A 12,720-nucleotide genomic window follows, 5' to 3' on the forward strand; every position below is an offset into this window, starting at 1 on the left:
CTTCATAGTATAGAAACAGTTGCATACTTTGATCTTTTCGATTTGTTTACTTGTAAGTTTGTGAAAGTAGATGTGAAAGGGTTGTGGCTGCATATTCATAGGCTTTTTACACGTTATGATACCAATTTAAGGGCTTGTAAACAGATCTTGTCATTGTTGAGATAGCATGGATAGCTGTGACATCCTGTCTTCAGTCTTTATGCTACATAATTAAGTTTGTAAGCTGTTTTTCTTTAAATATAGTCTTCCATCTATCATCTAGCAAGAATATAAAGAAACATATTGAAATTAACCTCAACCAAGATTTAAAAAATGGTTTTCACTGTAGTAAAACCACAGCTGTTAATGTCTTTGGGTCACACCTCTTATGCACTCTTATTAATGTAACTAAATTTCATGTTGAGACTGACTTGCATGCTGTGGACATGACTTGCAGTTTCCTGTTAGTAAAAAACCCCAACTGGCAGTCTGTTATTGTCACATCTTTGTCCACAGCGGTTCTAGTGAGCATCGGCTTTCTGTTCATTTAGTTTGTCAGTCATGGACAAAACTGTGCTGCTCCTGCTGTACCTGCAGGTTGTTCTGCTCATCACTGCCTTTCCTTCGGACGCAGCTGGTCAAGTTGTAGTGAAAGGTCCAGATCAGGTAAAAAGATCCGCAACAGCAATCAAACAGGTAGGGATACATAAATATAATAATCTGTCTGAATTTACTACAAATTCCATATTATATTTTGTGGAGAGTAGAACTTTAACAAAAAGATTAATGCCGCAGAAGAGAAAGCTCTCTGTTTTAGGTTGTATCAAGAGACCTGGATAATGTGACTGGCAAATGTGTTTGATTTTGAGTGTATTTTTCCTTTTCCATTACGAAATTGGAACGTAGCATCATAATAGGTGTTTGTGCAGTTTTATACTCCCTTAAGTTCATTCTTTGTGTTTGGAAAGATTCATCAAAACTTGAAATTTTTTGGAAAACATGCATGCCGTATCCTCCAAACAAAAGAGGAGGGACCATCAGGCTTGTTATCAGTGCTCAGCGCCAATGGAATTGACACATGTCAACACATGCACATGTCTAAAGCCACCATTACTGCATAAATGTATATACAGGCTTAAGAGCAACAGATGCTCCCAGTCATATGACATATTTTGTCAGGGGGTCCTTTGGATATTTCAGCAAGACATTGCTAAGCCACATACTGCATCTTTGCAATAGCACGGTTACGTGAAACAAGGGCGTAGATTTGGCATGGACAGAAGGGACATGTCCCCACCAATATCCAGCGATTATTGAATTGTCCCCACCAATAAGATATCTTTGGGTAAAGAAAAACAAACCCGATAGAAAGAAAAAAACGATCTGTCAACGTCTCATTCACCTAGCGGTGCAGAAAGAGTTAAACTGGAGTCCTACATCATGTGACAAATATGGTCAATGTGATTGGCTGTGCCTTTCAGGGAGCTCTGTTTAGTTTTAGCAGCGGCAAGCTCCTCTCCTCCTGTGCGGACCTGCAAGGAGGAGAGGAGGGTGGCAGCAAAAAGGAAGAACCTGGATATAAGAAAGTATTTTTCAAAGAAACCTGTAAGTTACTTAAAGTCAAGTTCACTCATAAAATGTGTCCGTCATAATAACGTTACAGGCTCTGCTAGGCTTTAGCCCACATCAGTCTAAAAGTGTATGTAACCATGAATAACGTGTTTTGAAAACTAACTGCACAACAGGCAGCACTATTAGCTCTCTCAATCTCAGAGTAGCATTTCTAATTTTGATTGAAACTGTCAGAGAAAACGGCAGCCTCGAGCAAGCCAGGATATTAGTTTACAGAGGCTGTACCATGTCCACCAGAAAAGACTGGACAGTATAGATGTAAAACAAACATACCAGCAGTTTATCTCAGTTAACGAGAGGAGAAAGCATGTGTTTGGCTCCTTCACATAGTGGACATTGAGTTGTTGTGTGGGGCACCAGTAGTCCATGTCTGTTGCTGTAACAGTAGTTCATGTTTAGAATAAAAAAAATCCCAGCTCACTGACTTGATCGGGGCAATAGTGCCTAAAATGTTGCATAATTCTGCTGAGAGTTCTTTTACTTTGTGCTAATCTTAGATGAGTAGTTTTATGGACAAAAACCACCAGGTCAATCAGTGTTCCCTCAGTGCTAATGTATCAGAGATGTTGGTGTACTATAACTGAAGTAATGTTGTTAAGTCCTTAAAGTCATATTCTTTCATTGTCATGACTGTGTTTGAAGCTATTTTTATTTTTGTATGATACCTGATTTATATGGAATATGGCTGAAGTAAACTAAAGTCCAAAATAGTTAGTCAGTCATTTGTTTAATAGTAATTTAACATTATATAATTCACATATAAAACTATGAATTGTCATTTTAAATGGTTTAAAAGCATGTAGAATAGCATATGTAGGCAAGTATATTTCTCCTTTTTTATCAAGAAGCAAAGACAAAAAGGAAAAAAAAAATGAAACAGGGCAGGGTTCGGTGGTTGAATCATCCGTCCCCACCAATGCCAAAACCAAATCTACGCCCTTGGTTTTAAGCCTGTGATTTTACACTTAAAAACATGGTATGACCATAAAAGCAAAGTCCGGGTGCCTAACTGGCCTGTCTGCAGTCCAGACCTTTCACCAACTGAAAACTAAGTCCACTGTGAAACAAGAAATACAACTGTCACGTACAGCTGTGTGGCAGGAAGAGGTTGGACCCAAAAGCAGGACTCGAAAACAGAGGTGTAAACTAAAACAAGAAGCTTTATTGCTGCATAAAAATATTCAAAAATAAAAGCACTAACAACTGAAAACTCTGAAACTAGTAACAAAACAAGAAATAAACAATTAGGGAATACCAATAGAAACTAACTGGTCAAACTAGGAACACACGAGAGACTACACAGCTAGCAGGGACAATGTGACAATGAGCAGAGCGCGACTGAAGATTTAAATACACACAGGATAACGAGGGGATGGGCAACAGGTGGGAACACAGGAGGAACAAATCAGAGACAATGGCTGTATCCCAATTCAGGGTCTGCAGCCTTAAAGTACGCAGCCTCAACGGTCTTCAAGGGCCGCGTACTCAAAGACCGCTAAGGCTGGAAGTGTGAGGCTTGTGAAATGGGACGGTCTAGCCTCCGTCGCGCTGCCCAGGTTGCCTAGCAACCATGATAGCTGGAAACATGTGGTTGACAGAAATGAAGGAGAACATATTTTGTTCATTTGTTTGTTTGTTTCTACACGAGCTTTGTGTGATTTAATGAGTATCTGAGGCTGAGACCACAGGACTGTAAAACATGATTGTTGGCCTTCATATCTGTACTGAACAGTCATATAAGATTAGCTAGTAAATAACAATTAGTTAACGTTGTTCATGAGACTAAAGTCAGTGTAAATATGATATGGCCAATATTATAGTTATTATATTAATCATTATAAGTTATTACAGCAGTGAGTTTGAAGTCTCAAATCAAATCACTTTTATTGTCACATCACATGTGCAGGTACACTGGTACAGCACATGTGAGTGAAATTCATGTGAGTGAACTCTGTGTCAAATACTGAGCTTCAGTAAAGATTCAAGTTGCAGTTATTTATATTTCCTATCACCTTAAATCTTCACTCAAAGACAAGTATCTCTGACAGTGTATATATAGGTGTATTATATATAAGAGACAAATGTTGTTCCTTCAGTATGTTGGCATTACTAAATTTGGCTCAATGCTTACATATATGTGTAAAAAGCAAATGTATGAGCTGTGATAACTGTTTCTGATAGAATGAAGATCAGACTGATATATGAAATATTCCTTTATTGGGTGAGAAAATCAGACCATGTCATAACTGCTTTAAGTCATACAGAATAGATATCAGAGCCTTAAACAGGCTGACTTCTGCTAAATGGGTCAAACTGGGCAGAAAGTACACAAACACATAACATCCTTATAGAATATGATGTAACACTATAGATCAACTTACCTCAGAATATATAAAGCATATAAACAGTTACAGCAATATGATGCAACAAACACAGCAGTGCTACTAATCCAAAATACTCAAAGCTTCATAGAACTGAAACAAACATTTATTTTTAGCTCCATTCTGCTGCTGATACATACTTTAGGTTTCTGAATATTAAACTTGTTGCTGCCTTTCATAGTGTGTAACTTGAAGGCCCTGAGTACTTTCTCCCACACTGAAAACACTGGAATGATCAAATTATCTGAACATTACCTAATAAGACTGATTCAGGACAGACAATTAGTTATTTTAAACTTTCCTAGCAGTCCTTCACAAACAGGGAACAGTCTGTCTATTCTCTCCATCTGTCAGCTGCTGCTGGCCCTTCCTCCTCCTCTTCCTCACACACTGCTGAGTTTGTCCTGGTGGATCATCAGGGTGCAAAGCCTCACAGATGATGTGCAGCAGTGGGTCCCTCAGTCTGTCCTCACTCTGGACACTTGCAGTTGTCACACATGGAAATCAAATGTGTGATAAGCTGCAGGATTCAAACACAAGTCTAACTTATTAATACATGTTCATACTTTTATTCCACAAGAGAAAGAAACAGAGAGAGAGTGCAGGACAGACAGACAGGTGACAGTCTCAGGTGTACACACTGCTACAAAACAGCACAAGAGAAGGAGGATTTAGTGTTTGTGTTATTACGAGTGCTAAACAAGAAGAGTTCCCAGATGGTACAGTGGACACATGTGTGACTCCTGTGATTAAAGCATCTTTCTTTCAGCTTAACGAGTGAACCGTCAGCTCGTTCAAACACACGTTAAAGTCCGTTTGGCTCGACACCACCGAACAGAGGCAGCAATATAACATAGCTAACATTAACAGTGCAGTGAATCCTGCTTGTGCCGTGATATTCAGGACTGCAAACCGAGCAGCATCACTGACTTTCAGCTTGTTGTGTTTGTAGATATATGACTGACTTTAATTATGCATAAAATCATCACATTCTATGTAATATTAAGGTCAACTATATATATATGTTAAAGTAAAGGCTTTAAAACCAAGTAAACGCTGAAAGTATAAACATCGCTAATGTCACATAACTTTGCCGACATGTGGCCAACAGTAATGTTTTAATGTTCTTTATCATTAAACATTTGAACATAAATAAGTGGCATATTATTCAGTACTTACTTTAAACAGTTTACTCTTCGGCCGCTCCGCGTCTGCCGCCTGCAGCAAAATTATCCACACTGACTGCCGCGCTATGAATTGTGGAATATGTTGGGCCACGAAGTCTACACTGCCACAGCCTTAAAATTCAGGGAAATGAAGGCCGAATTTGAGGGCCGCATTTCGAGCAGCCTTTGAATTGGGACAGCCTTCGGCGCGTCGCGGTGACATAATCGGCCTTAAAATGCGGCCTTTAAGGCTGAAGACCCTGAATTGGGATACAGCCAATAAGACGGGGGAAGAAAAACTGAGCAAAATGCACGAGAGACCAGGACTACCAAAATAAAACAGGAAACACAACACAGAGCCAGACAGTGAGACAGCGATGGAGACATGATGGGCTGGGGAGAACACAGATGAGACAAGGACACAAAAGGAAACAGACTAAATGAACAAGTAACTAAGAACTCGTTACTTGTACCAAAATGGTGCATTTTCTCAGTTTAAACATTTGATCTGTGAGATTTGCAATTTATAGCCTTCTGTTTTTATTTTATTTATTTTTTTTATTTTTTATTTTTTACACAGGATCACAATTTTTCAAACTCCTTCTAGACTCTGTATATCACAGGTGTCGAACTCCAGGCCTCGAGGGCCGGTGTCCTGCAGGTTTTAGATGTGTTCTTGAGCAAACACAGCTGATTTAAATTGCTAAATTACCTCCTCAACATGGCCGTTTATCAATGCCCAAATACGCGAGTACGTACTCGCGTTCTCGGTGAGTACGTACCCGCCGAGAACGCACGAGAACGTACCTGCCGAGACGCGCGAGCACGGACTCGTGGGATGTTTCTCAATTCTCAAATGCACGCGAGCACGGACCTGTGATTTGTACAGTTGGAACACCTGCGTGCGTGATGATGTCACAGGTCCGGAGTTTTTACTGCCGTCCCCTCCTAATTTAACTGTGAGTAACATGTTATGAAGCTTAACTTTAATCACAGCCAAACCGGTTTACTCAGGAACAAATAAAACACTGAAATGAACCAAACATTAACATTTAGAAGTGATCTAAGTGACTTATATATCATTCTTAACCTCAGTAGTGAAACCTCTATTATTAATAAAATAGTGTACATGTACATACGTGTACATACCTTAATAAAAACAAGCAGGTGAGATGTTAGAACGCTTTTATTTCTATTCTAGTGGACACTCAATACTATAGACAGCTGCTGGGGTTTCTTTAACCTGAGTAGTGAGAAGTCCATGAGCGGGGGGAACGATGTGCGGGAGTCCGCTGTTGAGTTTTGGACGAAATGCATTCTGGGATATTTAGCTGTCTCCCAAGTCTACAACGATGCATGCTCGATAAAATGGGCGGATCGAGAACACATCCGGGACTTTTTCGCGTTCTCGGCGTGATCGCGTGCCAATTGGAACAGTACTTGGTCTCCGACTGATGACGTTTCACGAGTACACGAGAACGCAAGTACGCACAAGTACGCATATTGATAAACGCCCCATGTCTTGAAGTTCTCCAGAGGCCTGGTAATGAGCTAATCATTTGATTCAGGTGTGTTGGCCCAGGGTGTTATCTAAAACCTGCAGGACACCGGCCCTCGAGGCCTGGAGTTCGACACCTGTGCTGTATATTAATCTATAAATGTCATGACCATGATTTCTTTATACAGTAACAACGTGTCTATATTTTACATGTTGATTTTAATTTATCATCATTGCATAAAAATGCAATGTTCATGTCGTTTCATCATAGGTGGCAAACAGGACGGTCAACCCATCAAAGCAAAAACCACAGAAGAGAAAGAGACCTGGAATGTGGGGCCCATTGGTAAATTCTTTTGTTATTTACATTTTCTTTATTTCCTGCTGTTACAGAACAGCAACTTGATAAACACTGAATCATCTTGTGAATTATCCTTCTGTTTCCAAAGCTTTCATATTACAGAAAACAATAATGGATTGCAAAGCCCATGTTTTTCTTTATAAAGAAAAAGCTGGTCCTGTTACTATGATCACTATTGCAATTATTTTTTTTTTTTATTTCAAGCACATAGATATTTAGAGCTAAAGCAGAGCAAAGACTGTTTTATCAACTATTTTTTCATTTCTATTTCTCCGCAGGGCCAGTAGTTTACCCATCATACATTGCTGCAACCAGAAACTCCTTCCTGCATTTTTCCATTGACCTGGGTGCTTCAATAATCGACGCATATAAACTATCAAAACAACAGATTCTCTGCAAACATGTTGCAACATTGCAGTTGGTGCAGCAGTCACCTCGCATACATGACCAAAATAGACAGATGTTTGAGCCAGCTCACTAGATTTCTCTGAAAAGTCAGAAATTAAACACAAATAACATTTAACCACTAAAACTAATTTCGGAAGTAAATATAAGGCGGAGTATTAGGGCCACATTAGGAAAATAAAATATTTTGATCGATTTGAGAATAAAGTCAAACTTTCAAGATTAAATTTGAAAATCTATTTTGAGCAAAGCATCGAAATGTTGTTGTTTCAAGACAAACTGCCATGTTTCTTATACCCTCTACAAAATGCCTTGCGTAGATGAATTAGCCATTTCAAATTGTACAAATCCACTCTTCCAAGTTTGTGTGTTTCCGTCTGACCAGATGCAGCTTTCTGCACCATCATTTCAACGTCCTTTTACTTATCACCATAATATGTTTGTGTGCTAAAAGAGAAATCATTTCCTTCCTTGTTACTTAAGCCAATTCTGAAGTGCAATTTCACTCAGAGGGTACAGCAACCATGGCTGATTGTCTTGAAACAAAATAGAATTACAATGTTATTCTCAAAATGATCATTAATATTTTTTTATCTTTATGTGGCCCTAATACTACTTTGTATAAATAACCTTGGCATCTTAATTTTTTTTAAAACTCCTAAAGCACTTAACTGTTTTCAGGTTGTTTTGGTAAAACTATGAATTTGAAAAATCGTAGATAACAACAATAATTATTTTTATGTTATAAAAATGTATAAACATTGCATGTTGGAGGATTAACCACAGGAACATACAAAGTGGTTTTGGTAAACCTTCCACTGGATAGTAATAATAATTTTGTTAAGTACTGCATGTGCTGAGTATAAACTGGACTAATAAAATATTTAATGCACTTCACATTTGTGTGAATTAGACTGATATTCTGAAAAGAAGCTGTGTAGTAAATTGTAAGATTATCAGATGATGACAAATAAAAAGATAAGATGGTGTTAAACACAGTGCCAGAAAATCAGATGAGTGAGTGTAAAATGTACTGATTGACACCGTGTTTGTTATTCTAGATGAATATTTGCTTCTCCTTCAAACCCCTGACTCACTGACTTTGAATAACTGTAAAACTTCCACATGTCTTCTGAAAATTTTATTCAGTAACTTACTGACTTACCTGTGTTGGTTTTAAGACAGTGAAAGAAGATTTTTCTAATCACTGTATTTTAAAAAAAAAAAAAAAAGTTTGATCAGACAATCTGTTCTTGCACTGAGTATGCAACATCAAAACACAAGACGCTTTTCTATATGCAATAAAATCCCTATTTTCTTTGTAACACTGACTGAAACTGTCAATCCTTTTCGAGCAGAGGCACAGTCACATCACTGTCTCACTGGGCTCTTCCCAATATTACACAGTATGTAACTGGTGGTCACAAGCAAACACTACAAAATAAGACTTCTGTTGCCCAGAACATGAACACTTAAAAGCACTTCAGTCTTAGTTTAGTAGTTTCAGTATCAAAAACAGCATTTGTCACACTGCCAGTGTACTTCAATGTAGTTTATTTATTGGAGGTAAAAACTACTGAATGTGATATTCCTTTGTTTAAATCATCCTTTATACAAAAAACGTAAACTTCTACACTTTAATACCATCAGTGACACAAAAATATTAGAACTGCAAGCACAAATGTATTCAGTAGACCATTGGATGAGGAGTGAGGGGTGATCAGAGGCAATAGGTGTTTTGACTCATCAGTAGGTTGGCTCCAGATCAAAGAGTGTAAGCCTGTTTGCTGTGAGGTGCACATTATTTGAAATTAGACAAATTTAAGTACAACTTTATCCTACTATAAAATTAGCGTATGCAGAGGGAAAATTTACAGCTCAGCAGCATTTTAAAGGGATCACCTGATGCCTCCACTTTGACTCCAAAGATTGAAACACAAACAAAACTTAAACTGTGACTGAACAAAAACTGTAAATGACATTAAAAAAATCAAAACAAGTTTAATAGTTCAATAATTTTGTAGGTAAGTTTGAATAGTGTCTATAGCTGAAAGTATGTGGAAGAAGTTGCAACCACAGCTTTCAACTCAGTTGCCCAAATAACTATTGTTATCTTTAAGTTTCATGCCGATAACAGCTTGCATGGTGTGGTGATGACTTGCCTAGTAGTGAAAAAAAACCTGCAAAAGCAGAGTATATCACATTCACAGTGGGTTGATAAATGTGAAAATCAAAACGTACAGACGTCATTAGTCGCCATATGTGTCGCATTTCATTAAGACTGGCTCACTGGTTAAGGGGGAGATAGGATGCATACGCACGTACATACATACACTACGATCATAATAGTAAGTATATAGTAACCAAAAAATAGTTAAGTCCAAAATGTATTTTTTCCCATTGCATTCCTGCTTTGTTTTGTTTTGTGTGTGGGTTTTTTTTTTTAAAGTTGAGCAGTGTCAATTGCCTAGCCAGTGCTAACACTGGCTAACTCAGTGGTTCCCGAACTTTTTTTGCTAGCCCCCCCCTTTGTTTTACAAAAAACATCTTGCCCCCCCCCCCAAACACATCCTCCAGCCACACACACCCATATTTTGTTTTCAAACTCCCATGCAGTTTATTTCACACCTGAAACAATTAGTAAACAATTAAACAAAAGTAAACTGCAATAAATTACAGGTGGCAATAAAATAAACTACTAACTCTTACGCTACATCCACACCTACACGGGTATTTTTGACAACGCAGCTTTTTCTTTCGTCCACACGTAAACGGCTTTTCGAATCACCGAAAACAGAGATTTTTTCCGTAATTTGGACAGGGGGAACAAATTGTGGCAGGATCAGCCTGATATTATTTGTATCCCACTGTAACTTTACTGTATAAAGAGCTAACATCTCTAAAATGTCAGGAGTAGTTAGTCATTTTAAGAAGTCTTTGTGAACTAAAAATCAAGAATGTGGGTTTCTGTTTGTCCGTGATGTAGACAGCCCAGCGCGTGCTTCCGACGCAGGGGAAACAAATTCTGTCAGGGAGACCTACCTTGGCACTTGTGCAGTTGACGCCAAAGGCAGGATATGCTTCATCATATTGTGACGACCGCGGGTTAGTAGAGCTGAACTGGCTAAACTGCTCACTAGCTAAAACGGCTAGCGGGGCGCTAGCAGCTATCGCTGATCTTCCGCCACGAATGGAGAGCGCTCGTGTCCCATACACCGCGCGACCCCGAGCGTCTCAACAGCAGGCTTATAATCCCCAAAGGATCCAGCAGGAGGCAGTAGTGGTTCACACCAGTCGTTTATTTACCATCTTTTCTTTTCTCAACAACAACTGTAACGCTGCTGACACTGAACCCCTATCTCGCTCCCACCACATGGAGTCGCGGTGTCAGCCAACCATGCCAATTCAACCCGCTCCACAGAATACACATCAACTCCACTGTGGCTTACATTACATAACACTAGGGATGCACCGATCCCGATACTGGTATCGGGTATCGGGGCCGATACTGTAAAATGTGTGCGTACTCGTACTCGTAAAAGTCAACCGATACCATGAACCGATACTAATGTAGCCCGGATGGGAATATGGGAGTAGATACTCATAATTCCCATGGACTTGAACGCCACATAAGGTGTTCACAGTTCACAGAAGAGAACGGCATGGAGAGATGCACGAGGTTAGCTGAACCAAAGTGAGAGACTCGGCTAGTTTTACTGAGGTTAACTAGCACAAAAGAGTGTGTGACTAGAAAGCTAACCGTGTGAGAGCTTCGCAACAGAGTGTGGGTGAAGTGACTTTTTGTTTCAACGGTCGCACCACCGTGGAAAACTGTGTTTCCAGCCATGACCGCCGAGGCTAAAGGCTAGCCGGACTGCTTGGTTGCGCCACGGAGGCAGGACTGTCGGAGAGCTGGACAGTGACTGGCTAACGCGCTGTAGCAGAGACAGCATCAGGTCCGCAGGGAGTGGATTTAGTGTGGGACTGGTGAACGGCGACCTACCGAGCAACGGAACTGTAAGTCAGACTTTTGTGCTCTTACTGGGAGAAGAGGATTTTCTCCATCGTCCGGCGTGAGCAGCAAACAGGCCTGCAACAAGTGTGAATGTGAGTGTGTGTGGGGCCCATGTGTGAATATTGTATGTTTAGTGGATTTATATAACGTGTTTTGGAGTGTATATTAGTGAGTCACTTACCAAAAGGTGATAACATAAGTTGGGTTGTTTAATATAATTTGAAAGGGCATTATTTCATTTATACAGTGTATTTCATTTGGTTAAGGAATTGGAATATCATTTGAGTTTAAAAAAGGGATGTGTTGTACAGTATTTGTCTCTGCCCTTACGTTCAGTAAACGTTTCGTTTGTGTTAAAGAGTTGTCTGGGGTCGTTTCTTTACTACTGGTTAAGTTTAACTTGTGTGTGGTAGAAGTATCGGTTTTTGTACTCGGTATCGGATCGGTTTGAAAAAATTGGTATCGTTGCATCCCTACATAACACTAACACAACATGCGAATCAACACATAGGAACTAGCAGGACGATAGAGAACTCAGACAACACAATACCCAGAATGCACCTGGCTAACAACCCCAGCCAGGTCATTACACAGCCCCCCCCAAAAGGTTTAGTGTCCCCACAACCTGAACTGTCCACTCTGTAGTCCAGCAAATGTCCGGGCCGGCGTCGAGTACGCTTCGGCCTTGCCTGGGAATCCATGCCGCCCCCATTCGGGCCGGGCGTAGGGGGCAAGGGGTCCCCAGGCTGCACACCAGTCTGTGGGTTGGGGGCAAGCGGATGGTATGGCGCCAGCCGGTCCTTGTGTAGCACCACCCGCCTTCCCCGCCCCGGCATCCGGACTCGGAAGACCACCTCCGATAGCTGTTCCAGGATCTCGCCCGGGCCTTGCCAGTGGCTCATGAGCTTGGGGGTCAGCCCCCGCTTCGTCTGGGGGCGGAACACCCAGACCCGATCTCCGGCCCCCAGCATAGGACCATGCGCACGGGTATCGTACGCCCGTTTCTGGCGGGCCCCGGCTCCCTCCAATGTCCGTCTTGCCAGCTGATGCACCGTGTGCAACCGCTCCCTGAGCCGCCGGTAATAGTCCATCTCTAGTCCACCAGCAATCTCCGGCTCAGGGGGTGCCCCGAACACCAAGTCCACCGGGGTTCGGAGCTCCCTTCCGAACATTAACGCTGCAGGAGTACACTGACTTGACTCCTGCACTGCTGTTCGATACGCCCACAAAACAAGAGGCAGGTGTTGGTCCCAGTCCCTCTGATGTTGGCTGGTCAGGATGGC

The 12,720-nt window shown here is 40.8% G+C and overlaps 1 long non-coding RNA gene across 1 annotated transcript; it reads left to right on the forward strand.

The window, feature by feature from the left end:
• The first annotated feature begins 444 nt into the window (after positions 1-444).
• LOC120434187 lies at positions 445-8,747 on the forward strand. Its single transcript, XR_005608977.1, has 3 exons — positions 445-675; positions 6,928-7,002; positions 7,296-8,747. It is a non-coding gene; the product is annotated as an uncharacterized LOC120434187 (long non-coding RNA).
• The last annotated feature ends 3,973 nt before the right edge of the window (positions 8,748-12,720 follow it).

The sequence above is a fragment of the Oreochromis aureus genome, linkage group 18 (assembly GCF_013358895.1).
Source record: "Oreochromis aureus strain Israel breed Guangdong linkage group 18, ZZ_aureus, whole genome shotgun sequence".
Classification (NCBI taxonomy): Eukaryota; Metazoa; Chordata; class Actinopteri; order Cichliformes; family Cichlidae; genus Oreochromis; species Oreochromis aureus.